General features: G+C 38.9%; 1 protein-coding gene across 1 annotated transcript in view; it reads left to right on the top strand.

Moving 5' to 3' along the window:
- Positions 1-13,879, top strand: part of PAK3 (p21 (RAC1) activated kinase 3) — a 365,938-nt gene that overhangs the window by 60,189 nt on the left and 291,870 nt on the right. Inside the window, exon 2 of the mRNA XM_056125834.1 lies at positions 4,395-4,487. The gene's annotated coding sequence lies outside the window, so the exon portion shown is untranslated. The remainder of the gene's footprint in view (positions 1-4,394; positions 4,488-13,879) is intronic.

Genomic DNA, 13,879 nt, shown 5'->3' with positions numbered 1-13,879 from the left:
TTTTGATGCCTCTGTTAAATGAAATAAGATTTCTAGTCAGTGTTAAAAATTCTATTTTTTCCACATCAACTGGCATCAGTGCCTGTTTAGTCCCCATTTGGTATGTTAAGAATATTAGTTGGCACCTTTAAAATTTTTATCCACATGTTGTTTGGGGAGAGGAACAAACATTTCTGCCTTTGGTCATGGGGAAATGAGATTGTCTCAGCAAGAACACTTCAATCCACCCTACTTCTTCTACTATGAGCTGTAGAATTTTCAAGATTCCTCTACCCCTCTCATTTCAGAACTCCTTATCTTTATATTTTCTTCATATTTTATCGCTCCTAACAACTATACCACTGTAGCACTGCACTGTCCTCCTGTTGTTCATCGATTTGCTCAAGCGGGCATCAGTAACATCTCTATTATGAGACTTGTTACTGTTTTTGGCATATTGAATATGCCATGGGGAGCTTGCCAGGCTCTGCCACACCGGCGAGATACTCTCAGTAGCTTGCTGGTTACTCCGAGAGGGACAGAGGAATCGAATCTGGATCGGCCACGTGGAAGGCAAACACCCTACCCTAACAACTATATAGAAAATAATAAACAGATGAGGAAAATAATCCTAAAAAGAGAGTGAAATAATTTTCATATTTTTCCTAAAAATATAGGCAATAAATTGTATGTGGAGTCTTCTAAATTTAAATGTTAGAAATTCTGAATGTATAGAGAGAAAATATGACCATGCTTCAAATTTGGTGCACACAGTTTTGTGACTTCTGCCATAGATTTGTAGAAAGCTGGGACTGTGAAAGTCTTGGAAATTGATATTTAGTGAGAAAATATACCCTCAATGAGGTTAGGCACATTTTCTATGGTCACATAGCTAATTTGCATTAGAAGTGACACTTAACTCCCATTCCTTGCTCCTAGGGCTCACATTAACTCTCTCTATCTGTAGGCTTCATCTCTTTTGTTTAGTATTAAGTTAGCCCTTCAGTTAAGGACAATATTCAGTTCAGTCTACAGAGCACTTATCACAAAGAATATAAAAGAGTCATCACCTCCTGTTTGATAAGCCCCAGGCATTTCTCACCACAGAGTGTATGAATTTTCCTGCCTTCCCAATCTCAATAGTGGATATTGCCTCTTGGTGCTCTTTATTGCTTTTACTTCAGTGATAGGATCAAGACAAAATCTTCATGGGAACATTATTAGCATTGCTCCAAGCCAGTGGCACCTTTTGGTATATAGTAGTAGTACAATAAAGTACTGTGTAGTCTAGTGCAATAAAAGTGTGATTCAAAATTCAGAGGATTGGTCTTGTTACTCAAATATGTGATCTGAGACAACTTCTGTAACCTCCCTGACTATCGATTTTCTTAGTTGTAAAAATGTGAAAAATAAGGTCTGTCTTTATCTTTCAGGGCTGATGTAAAGCAAAACGGAGATTATCTTTGAGATTCAATGTTGAAATTATTTTGAAAAGAAACCATTTTACAACTATGATGATATACTCTCATTATGAAATTAGCAAGTAATTTTTGAGCACCTACTAAGTACAAGCTCACACAATATTTACTCAGGGCATGCCAATGAGCTGAAGACTTGGCTGCCTCCATGAGCTTATTATAGTCTGAGATGAAGGGACATATGTGACTGGAAAAAGAGCCAGCACTGCAAAGCTAGAGAAAACCAGGAAATAAATGAAAGGCACACTGTGATGAAAGAGATGTGGTGCAAATAGTTTATTAGGGAAGTATTCCTGGAGGGAGTTGCATCTGAGCTATGCTATTGGAGGGAAAAGTGTTAGAATTGAATTGGCAAGAGACAAGAAAGACACTCTAGATAGGAACAATAGCACAGGTAAGGGTTGAAATTGTGTTAAGGCATAATCTACATTGACTGGAGGGATATAGATATAGCACAGTAAGTTGGGTGGTTGCCTTGGATGTGTCCAACTCAGGTTCAATCATTTCATATAGTCCGCTGTGCACGGCCTGAAGTAATCCTTGAGCACAGAGCCAAGATAAGAGTCCTGAATACCAAGAGATATGCCGTCACCCCCAAAACATTACCTGGAAGATTATCATTTCTCTTCATATCACTTGCTTGGGATGCAGCCAAAAGAATGAATAAAAGTAGAGCCCAAATGGAACAGTGGGTATATTACATTATAAGGGGACTGTGCACTGTAAGCTTCATAAAATAATAACAGTACCTACTTTGTTGGACTATACTGAGCTTTAAATGAAGTGATCTGATTTAAATTTTAGCATGGTGTTCAATATATGAGAAGTACAAAAGAAATGTTAGCTATCTTTATCATCACCATCAATTTTCATCTTGAAGTTTCAATTTTCATTTTGAAGTTAGAGGGTTAATAACAAAGGCTTTGTAGTATGTCTGATTGATATTATTTGTATAATATTGGGCAAATTATGTTATTTCTCAATGTTCTGATCTTTAAAATGACAGTAAGAGTAGTGCCGACCGAAAAGGCTATTGTAAAGATTAAAATGAATGAATCTAAGACTTATACATTGATTGGCACATGGTAAACATTCAATAGATGTTAGCTAACACAATTGTTATGATCAAATAATCATTAATATAATGTCCTGGGATGTTGCTTTTTAATTTTTCCCTGGGCTGGAATGATAGCACAGCAGGTAGAGCGTTTGCCTTGCACACAGCCAACATGGCCCACCCGAGTTCGATTCCTCCACCCCCCTCGGAGAGCCCGGAAAGCTACCGAGAGTATCTCGCCAGCACAGCAAAGCCTGGCAAGCTCCCTGTGATGTATTCGATATGCCAAACACAGTAACACTTGTCACAATTGAGACAGCACTGGGCCCGCTCGAGCAAATAGATGAACAACGAAAGGACAGTGACAGTGACAGACTATAATTTGCATAGATTCAATATCATGCCTGTTTTTTGATGCTCAGAGTCCTAAATATAGTCAGTGCTCACTAAATGTTTAAGAAAATGGCCAATAGATCAGAAACCCATGCCATTTATGCAATCATATATTTATTATCAAAACTAAATTTAATAATTAATATACAAAAGCTTAATTCTTTAATGTGATTTTTGGAGAATTTACATTTCTTGTTTTCCTCGATTTTTTGTTATATAGTGAAAGAGGAAGCCTGCAAAGCCTATCGTGTAAAGCAGGTGGTCAGGGAAGGCCTCATTAATAGTGTGATCTCTGAACCCTACTGAAGAAAGTAAGGGAGTGGATCTTAGAGGTAAGTCAGAGAAGAGCATTCCAGGCAGAGAGACAACATGAGCAAAGTCTCTGGATTAGGAATATGCCTGAATTTTATGACAAAGAAACTCACATAAAAATAATTTATTAGAAATATTCATAAAATAGGGAGTCAGAAAGGTCACTGGAGCTATTACTTTAGGTCATTGTGTTGACTCTCATTTACTATCCTCGGAAAAATGGAAAGCTACAGGAGGACCTTGTTCAGGGAGGTACATGATCTGACTTACATCATCCATTTTCCCCTTCTATAAGCAATCAGGTTTGTCCCACAGGCCTGGGGCAGTAATAAACGAGAGACGCAGTGCCAGCAGTTTCTGCAGAGTTGTACTTAACCACTATAGAAGAGGTCCTGGAGAAAAAAGTGACAGCAAAGAGGATTAGACAAAGAGACTTTAAATATTAGAGCTTAAATTTATACAATTAATGCAATTCTGCCATTAGGCATATTTTTAGAAGCCTTTGAGTTAAAACAGTCGCTGTGCAACCTCTTGAAAGACCTCTCAAGGTCAGAATGCCTTTCTACAGAAATAGTTTTCTCCTTGCCACCACTTGGTGGCAGTAATCCTAATTCTGTTACCTGAGTAACCCAGAACAACTCCACACCTTCCATAGGAAAATATTTCTGAGCTTTGAAAGCAGGTGACTATCTAATAGACATCCCAACATTTCTCTTTTTGGGGTCCCATATCTCTGATACCTTCAAGAACAGCTACTTTTATGAGGTTATTTCAAACTTCTTTGCCAGGCTTCTGACTTTTCTCTGGAGGTGTTCTACTGTCTCAGTGACCTTAAATGTGGAGTTTAGACTTGGGCAGAAGATTCCAGGATGAAACAACATAGATTTCAATATAACAATTGTATTCAGAAATGTAGAGCCAGTACCTAGATTACTTTAACCTATAATTGTACTTTGCTTTCAGCAACCAAAAAATAATTTAGCTGCATTAAACTATTTGCTCAATTGATCCCATGGATCAACTCCAACTAGTAGATATTTTTTGGTTTGTTTGTTTTTGTGTGAATTTCTGCCAAGCCATAACTTCCTTACACTGGCAATGCAAAATGGGCTTTAAATTATTAGTTATTATTAGGTTAGCTGTTTTATCTTATAAATTTTGCTTTTATTTTATAGCCCAGTATTCCAGTCTATCGAGTTCAGTTTGAATCTCAGTTTTTGTTCAACATATTTTATATTGCTGCCAGTTCTGTGTCATCTTCAGAAGTGGTAAGTACATTTTCTGTGTCATTAACTAGTTAAAAAAAAATTTTAAGCCCAGTGGCCTTTCTTTGCAGACCTTTCTGTTGGTTACCATCTGTTCTTTAGGTAAAATTCTTTTAAACACTTGTTTGTCTTACTAAGTTTAAACCTGGTTATATTGCTATTTTACTTTACTTCATTCATAAGAAAGCTATTTCTGTTGGACTTCTGAATCCAAGATATCTTGTTTATAGAAAAACAATGAATGAGGGTGATCTAAGATGGTACGATTTGTACAACAAAATGTAAACTTTCGTTTTCCGATTAAAAAGTAATATCGACTTGTAATCTCATGTTGTATCTGACATTAATTTCATATAAATATAGAAATTACAAAGTTGCTCTGCTATTTTGTGTGCCCACACTGTATGATCTAACTGTGGTTAATGGTTTTCTGCATCAATATGGATCTGAAATTTAAATAATACTATAGAGATTGCTCTGTGACCTGCTTTTACACTAGAAATCTTTTGAGAGCCTCCTTTTTCATGGAGAGCAGCCCCCAACAGAGCTACAGGGAGAAGTCTGGGACACTCCTGGCTGTTTGATCTGTGATTGGCTGATATGATACCTGGTCTCGGCAGTATTTAGGGTCTACCTCAACTATACCGAACAGCGCACGGGGGACCATGTGGAGTCAGGATCAAACTCAGTTTCTCATTCATACCAGACTTAATTAATCGATAAAAAATTAATTATGTTCTACTTTTGAATTATATCACTGGTTCCTAACATATCCTTTTAAACAATAACAGTGTTTATGTCTGTGAATATGGCCTAATTTACTTTATCAATTCCTTTTGTTTGTTTTTGAGCCATACCCGGCAAATGATTCCTCCCAGCTCTGCACTCAGGAATCATTCCTTGCAGTGCTTGGGAGACCATATGGGATGCCTGGGATCAAACTTGGGTCAGCTGCATGCAATGAAAGCACCTTACCCACTACACTATCTCTCTGCACTGTAGCACTGCATTGTCCTCCCGTTGTTCATCAATTTGCTCGAGCAGACCCAGTAATGTTTCCATTGTGAGACTTGTTGATACTGTGTTTTGGCATATTGACTACATCACGGGTAGCTTGCCAGGCTTTGCCGTAGGGGCAAAATACTCTCGGTAGCTTGCTGGGCTCTCCAAGAAGGGCAGAGGAATCGAACTCGGGTTGGCCGGGTGGGCTATGTGCAAGGCAAATGCCCTACCTGCTATCTCTCTATTTCTATCAATTCCTTTTTGATGGATGTTTAGATCCTTGGCAAAATTTTGCTGATACAAGCAATGTTGCATGATTAACTTTCTTGGTTGGTTTGATGAGATCCTGTGCTGGATCCTGAGTCTTTTAGATTCCCTGACTTTTTCATATCTTGTCAATGTTCTGCATGCTCAAGGGATGCTTAATTAAAAACTAAGATGGAGCTAACAAGTCTATTTGTCGTGGTCAAGTTTGAAAATACATACCCTGCAGGGAGCCCCGCCAGACCACTCTCTGGTCCGCGGAGGTGGCCCTAGGATCCGTAGGTGCATGGATGGACTAACCAAATGAACACAAGACACAAGAGACAGAATGCAGTTCAGAAACAGAGAGAAAAAGGGACAGACTTTATTGGGGGCAATCAGGGTATATATCCATTAGTGAGGCAGCTACACAAAAGGTCGTGCCCATATATGGTTAGGAAGGTTTGTTTTCACATATCACGCATAAAGTTTATGCGTATCTTGTACCAGACATGAGGTAGTTACACAAAGGGTCATTTCCATATGATTTATAAAATTTATATGCATCATGTACCAGGCACGAGATAGTTACTTCTTGTTATTACTGACAGTCATGACAGATGTTCTCTCAGGATAACCATACATCAAGATAACCATACATAGCATTGGCTTTGCCTGTTGCGGGGTCACGTAGGTCAAGATGACCATACATAGCACAGGCACTTAGGCCCTTGGTCAGTTAAAGGGCCAGCTTCCCACAGTACCCCGTCCTATATTGAAATTTAATTAAGACTGTTTGGACTCCTGTGGGTGTTAGGAGAACCAACAATCATATTGCACCAGGACTGAGCACTGAAAAATAGACAAACTTGATGGGAGACTCAGTTCCTATATAACACAGATAAAGTGCTAGGAGTAAAAAGCCACTATTCTCCATCTAACACTCTCAACTCTACCAACTATGACTCTACATACTAGGTTCTGGAGAAGTCCCTCTTTCTCATCTTCACATATTTCCTCCTACATGGGCTCTTATTTACACACATGCACCTCCCAGAGCAATGTGGGAATTGCTATCCTAAATTTCCAAAAAGTTTTCTATGGGTTTAAGAGTCAAGCCTGACTTTGTATATTAGAACTGTGTATTGCCAGCTCTGTAATCTGAGCCTAGATTTCCTCATCTATACTATGAAGATATATGATATTTAAAAACATTCAACTCAATGCTTGGCTGATATGAAACACTTAATAAATGCAAGTGTTTTTACATACATGCTAATATATCAACATGATTGATGATATTGCCTCTCCATAGACTTGTGAAGATTTGAATGAAAACATATGTAAAACATCCAACATAAAAACACAATGCTAAGATAAAATGGTGAATACAAAATAATTGATAGCACCACACATAAAGGGAGAAAGTATTTATTCACCACTCATCTGACAAAACGTTAATGTCCAAGATATATAAAGTACTGTTTGAATATTACATGAAAAAACAACTGACCGCAACAAAAATGGAGGTAATAGATGAACAGAAATTCCATCAAAGAAGACATACTGGTGGTTAAAAGGCATATGAAAATGCTCTCCATCACTTATGATAGAAATACAAATTAAAGCAACAGTAAGGTATCATCTCACAGTAGTGAAACTGACACACCTCCAAAAAAACCAAAACAACCAGTGTTGGTATGGGTGTGGGTAAAAGGGACACTCATTCACTGCTGGTGGGAATCTCTACTGGTTCAATCTTTTTGAAAACAATATGGACACTTCTCATAACACTAGTAGTTGAACTTCCATATGACCCACCAATTTCATTTCTTGGCATAGACTCAAAAGGGCCGAAAAATCTCTCTTCAGAATAGGCATTTACAATCCTATGTTCATTTCATCACTATTCACAATAGTCAGACTCTGGAAACTTCACACGTTTAAAAGAGTGATGACTAGATAAGAAATTACGGTACAAGAGCTAGAGAAATAGCATAGCAGGTAGGGCATTTGCCTTGCACACAGCTGACCCAGGTTCGATTCCCAGCATCCCATATGGTGCACTGAGAGGTAATTCCTGAGTGCAGAGCCAGGAGTAACCCCTGTGAATCACTGGGGTGACCCAAAAAGCAAAAAATAAAGAGAAATTATGGTACATATATACAATGGAATACTACCCAATTATAAGAAAAGATGAAATTATAAAATGTGTTGCTAAGTGGAGAGTATCCTGATAAATGAAGTTAGTCAGAAGGATGGGAGAAGATACAGAAATATGTCCTTTATATTTGGGGTATGAAGAAAGATAGGATGGGAATAACAAATGCCCCAAAGCAACAGAAAATGAGAACTGGTCTTCAGTAGGAAATTAACCAGTGGGGAAAGGGGATGAAAAAGACACTGGGACAATGGTGAAGGGAAGCTGACACTCTGGTGAGGGTACTGTGTAGGAATCTTTTGGCATAAAACCCTACCACTTCCCAACCCAGGTCAGTTAACCTGCCAGCATTCAAACACGGGACTTGGCTTTCTCTGGGCAAACGCCCCAGGTGTCCTCTAGGACCCTGGGACAACAGCAGCCCTGATACTCTTCCTCCCAACACTGTGCCAATCTTCTTCCCCTCCCAGCTAGTACCCCCCAACACACACCAGGTTCCCATGGGGGCGTGGCCTCTTCAGAAGTGGGCGTAGATTCTGCAGAAGTGGGCATAGCCTAATTTCAGTAGCTTAGTCATACCAAGAAATCTAGTGTAACATATCAGTTCCCATACTTAAACACAAAAATGAAGAAACAACACAAATCCCCACCACATGGGGAAGACGATGAAAAGAGTCCAGAAGCCTCAGTAGGAGCTACTCACCTGAAGGACTTCTCCAAGAAAGAATTAAGATATGAAGTCATAAATATGTTCAATCAACTCAATGAAACAGTCAGACAGATATCCAGTAACATGATAGAAACAATCCAGAAATTATGGAAGAAATGAGAGCAGAAATGTCACAAATAAAAGATTTCATAGATGAAATAAAAAACTCAGTCTGTGCCCTCAACAGTAGAATGACCACAGCTGAAGACAGAATCAGTGAGCAGAAGATCACCTGCACCAAGCCAACAGGCAACAACAAACAATGGCAAGAGACCTCAAGATAGCTCTAGAGCAAATCAGAGTCCTAGGAGATGATTCCAAGAGGAACAACATTACAATCATTGAAGTACCAGAAGCTCCGGGAAACAATCCCAGTGAAAAAGCCACGATTAAACAAATAATTGCTGAAAAATTCCCTGAGCTGGACAAGGCAGCCATTCAGATTCAAGGAGCCCAAAGGGTGCCAGATAAACGAGACCCTAACAAAAACAGTCAAAGACATATCATAGTTAGAATAATGGATGCCACAGATAGAGACACAATACTGCAAGCAGGAAAGTCAAAGAAGGAAATCACATACAAAGGAGCACCCCTTAGATTCACAGCAGACCTATCAGAGAAACCCTCCAAGCTAGGAGACAATAGCGGATATAGCGAAAAAACTCACTGAAATGAATGCTTCACCAAGAATACTCTATCCGGCTAAACATCAAAGGTCTAAATTCACCAATTAAGAGACACAGAGAGGCAAAATAGATTCAGACACAGAACCCAACATTCTGCTGCCTACAAGAAACTCATCTCAACAGTGAGAGCAAACACAGACTCAAAGTTAAAGGATGGAAAACAATCCTGCAAGCAAATAGCTCCCACAAAAAAGCTGGGGTGGCCATACTAGTATCAGACAACATCAATTTCAGGTTGAAAAGATTAGAAGAGACAGCGAAGTATATTGTCTATTCAACAAGGCATACGTACAACAGGAAGAAATCACACTCTTAAATATATACGAACATAATGAAGGAACAGATAAATATTTAAAACAACTGCTAACAGATTTTTAAGGACAACATTGCTAGCAACACAATAGTAGCCAGAGACTTCAACATTACCTCTGGATAAAGGTAAAGGTAAAGGCCCTCCCGTTGATCGTCGATTTGCTCGAGCGGGCCCAGTAACGTCTCCATTGGAGACTTTGTTGTTACTGTGTCTGGCATATCGAATACTCTCGGTAGCTTGCCGGGCTCTCCGAGAGGGGCGGAGGAATCGAACTCGGGTCGGCCATGTTGGCTGCGTGCAAGGCAGACACCCTACCCGCTGTGCTATCGCTCCAGCCCATTTTAGAATGGGACCCTCCTTCACTGTTGGTGGGAATGCCGACTGGTTCAGCCCTTTTGAAAAACGGTATGGACGATTCTCAAAAAACTAGAAATTGAGCTCCCATTTGACCCAGCAGTATCACTCCTGGGAATATATCCCAGAGAGGCAAAAATCGACATCTGTACTTGTTTGTTCATTGCAGCACTGTTTACATTAGCTAGAATATGGAAAAAAACCTGACTGCCCAAGAACAGATGACTGGTTTAAGAAACGTTGGTACATCTACACAATGGAGTACTATGTAGCTGTTAGAAAGGATGAAGTCATAAAATTTACAGACAAGTGGTACTACATGGAAAGTATCATGCTAAGAAAAATGAGTCAGAAAGAGTGGGACAGACATAGAAAGATTGCATTCATCTGGGGAACATAAAGTAACAAAATAGGAGACTAACACCCAGAATTAGCAGAGATATGTACCAAGAGGTTTACTCTATGACTTGGAGGCCAGCTGGACATGCTAGGGGAAAAGCCAGTTCAGATTGCGAAGGGAGCACCAAATAAAGGGTGTTGGAAGGATCCTTCCAGGATGGAAGATGCATGCTGAAAGTAGACTATAGACCGAACATGATTGTCACTCAATGCCTCTTTTGTAAACCACAGCACCCAAAAGGAGAGAGAGAACAAAAGGGAATGTCCTGCCACAGAAGCAGGGGCCTATGGATGAATGGGGGGTAGAAAGGATACTGGAATCAGTGGTGGTGGATAATGGACACTAGTGGAGGGATTGGTATTTGATCATTGTATACTTGAAGCCCAAGCACAAAAATTTGCAAGTCTACAACTGTACCTCAAGGTGTTTCACTAATAAAAATTCTTTTAAAAATTATACAGACAAACTAAACACATAAATTATCATTTCACCCCGTTTTTTGGCATTAAATGTAAATGACTTCAAAAATAAAAAAAGATAAATGTTAATGACTCCTGGCATGTCCTTTTCTCCTGGAAGGGAGCATAACATGACGTTCACCATAACCACGCTACCTGACGTTGCGCCATACTGTTTCACTCGGGGTGCCCCTGAGGAGGATGATTGAGACCACTTCTTGCCCCAAGGGACCCAGCCCTGGCAGCCAAAATCCTCCAGAACCCAGTCACCACCAGGCTCATGGCCGTTCTCCACATTCTCAGCTGAGCATCACCCACAAGTGAATCTATTCCTGAATCACGTGGATACTTCAATTCACACACTCTACCCATACTCCAAGGTTACCGTACCACATTTGATACTGTTCAAATTAGGAGGCAACCAATCAGGGAAATACACATTTGTTTACACACACACACACACACACACACACACACATATATATATATATATATATATATATATATATATAAAGCACACAAGACTCAACCTTTAAGAACATATTAGTGATCACTTATAGATAGGCTTACTGACCCCTGGGTGAAACGCAACGATCTCCACACTTTTCTCTATGGACACTTTTTTTGTGACATTTTAGCTGTTTTTCATAACAAACAATATAAAACATATAATTTCAGTTCTGCTTTGGGGCAGGGATTTGGGTTTGGGATGGAAACATCTGAAATATGGTGGTGGGAAGGTATAATGTTGGTGGTATTGGTGTTTGACTATTAAATGTAATGAAATATTGTGAACTACTTGTAAAATAAAAAAAGTTAAAAAAAATCCTACCAAATAACAGTTTTAGACCATCATAGCGCATAAAATTAAAAATAAATTATATAAATTATAGATTCTTTTATAACTATTTTTTGACATTTACATCATTCTCTTTTGTGTTACTTCCATCTGTGTCCACATCTTTATCACCTCCTCTATGCTCCCTTGAAAACAAAGTTCTCTCTCTTTCTCTCTCTCTCTCTCTCTCTGTCTCTCTCTCTCTCACTCACTGACACGTCTATACATTCATACTAAAAAGCTTAAAAGACAGTCTGGGGATTAACTGAAACCTTGAAAAATTTAGATAAATTAATGCTGCAATCACTTTTACTAAATTCTTTTATCGTTGTCTTGTGTTTTAGTTAGGAGCTATCTTTACTTTTTACTAACCAACATACCCTTGTACCTTAAGAGAGTTATGATATGCATATTCCAACCACAGAGCCTCTGATTAAAAAAGTAGCAAACTACATATTCTTAGGTATGAAAAATTTTCAGGAAACAGTGGTATTGAGCAGAATGGAATTACTTACCACACTCAGCCTTCTGCTACCTAAGCAGATACAGACATTAGGTGACCTCAGTCTAAGATCCCAAGTTATTTCCCTCCTTTCATTTATTCCCTCCATATAGCATGGGGTACAACAATAGTAAATAAAGTTATAACATCCCTTGCCTAAAATCATCCAATTGCTCTCATCTCATGTAGTGTAAAGTCCAATTTCTTTCATCTACCATATTCTGAAAAATCTGAACACTGGGCATCACTTTAATTTCATCTTATAAAATTCTATTCCCTTGCCCACTCTATGCCACTCACACTGACCTGCACTGTAAACATGCCACATTTAATTTAGTATTGTTTCAGCATTTTCACTGTCATTCTTCCTAAGAACTCAGGTTGTTTATATTTTTATATGTTCCCTCAGTTATTTTATTTATTTTAAAAATTATACATATATACACATCTGTATGCTTTTCCCCTTTCCCTTTGCTGTCACTGTTGTTGATTATGTTATTCTTGTGATGAATGGAAGTTGCACACAAGCTTTACTGTGATGCTTGCAAGGAATTGCATGTCAGAGCACTTGTGTAAGGTGCTCCCCAATATATGCATTTCTTTAGTTTTGGGTTGTACTTGTGCTTGTCAGGGGTTGTACTCCTTTTTCTCTTTTTTCTTGGGTTTTGAAACATATCCAGCTGTGCTCAGGGCTTAGTCCTAGTCCTGGCAGTGCTTGGGGGACCATTGTGGTCTTAAAGATCAAACTCAGGTGAGCCACATGCAAGGCAAGTGCCCTACATAGTGTACTGTATCTCTGGCCCCAAGAGGTTGCACTCTTAAATTTAAGCATGCAAGTTCTGATTGGTTTTGTTCTTGTGATGAGCACACATGCAGATATGTGAGACTATGGTGCCCACCAGGGGTCCAGTTTCGGTCAGGTTGAGATGTTCTTACATTTAATCATGATCCCCTTTAAGCTTGTCACTCTTTCGTGTTTGCACATGAGCTTACTAGGAGTAACACTCTTTAGTTTTGGTCTTTATGAGCACAGCAGAGGTTACTGGGTTACTCACACAGATGCTCTCCAAGGATTGTACTTCCCTGGCTAGGAATCTTACAGACCATTTGGTGGTGCTGACTGGGTGTGGTGTTCCTACTCACCTTACTGTATTATGGCCATATATTGCTTGTGGCTTCAGAAATCATGGAAATGATATCTTTCAGGTTCGGACATCACAGCTGCCAGGAGTCCACTAAACCATATAGTGGCACTGAGACTGAATTTATGACTTTATGTCTGCAAGACAGGCATTCTAAGGCATTGAATTCTTCCCTGGCCCCCATCCCTATTAGTTTTAATGTGTGTAACCAAGGCAGACAGCCTGTATTCTAATTTTCACATTTTTGTGTATCCCCATCTTTGTACTTACCAAATGATAATTACTTTGATGATTTCATTCATTTACTCAACAAATATTTATTGAATATTAAAAACAAAATTGGGATTACAGCAAACTAAATACAAATTCTAATGTATTATGATGCTTCCATTCTACTGTGGAAGACAACATCAAAAGAGATTATTATTAAATAATAGTGTCATGGACTCACTATTTGTATGCCTTTAAATGCAAACATTTAAACCTTAATCTTCAATGTGATGATATTTGCAGATTTTTAGAAGTAATTAGGGTTAGGTGACATCATAAGAGCTGTGTTCTGGTATGATGAAATTAATTTTCTTTCA

This window comes from Sorex fumeus, unplaced genomic scaffold (genome assembly GCF_029834395.1).
Source record: "Sorex fumeus unplaced genomic scaffold, SorFum_2.1 ptg000058l, whole genome shotgun sequence".
NCBI classification, from domain to species: Eukaryota; Metazoa; Chordata; class Mammalia; order Eulipotyphla; family Soricidae; genus Sorex; species Sorex fumeus.
Note: the sequence above shows the minus strand (reverse complement) of the source record. Positions and strands in the feature narration are given on the sequence as shown.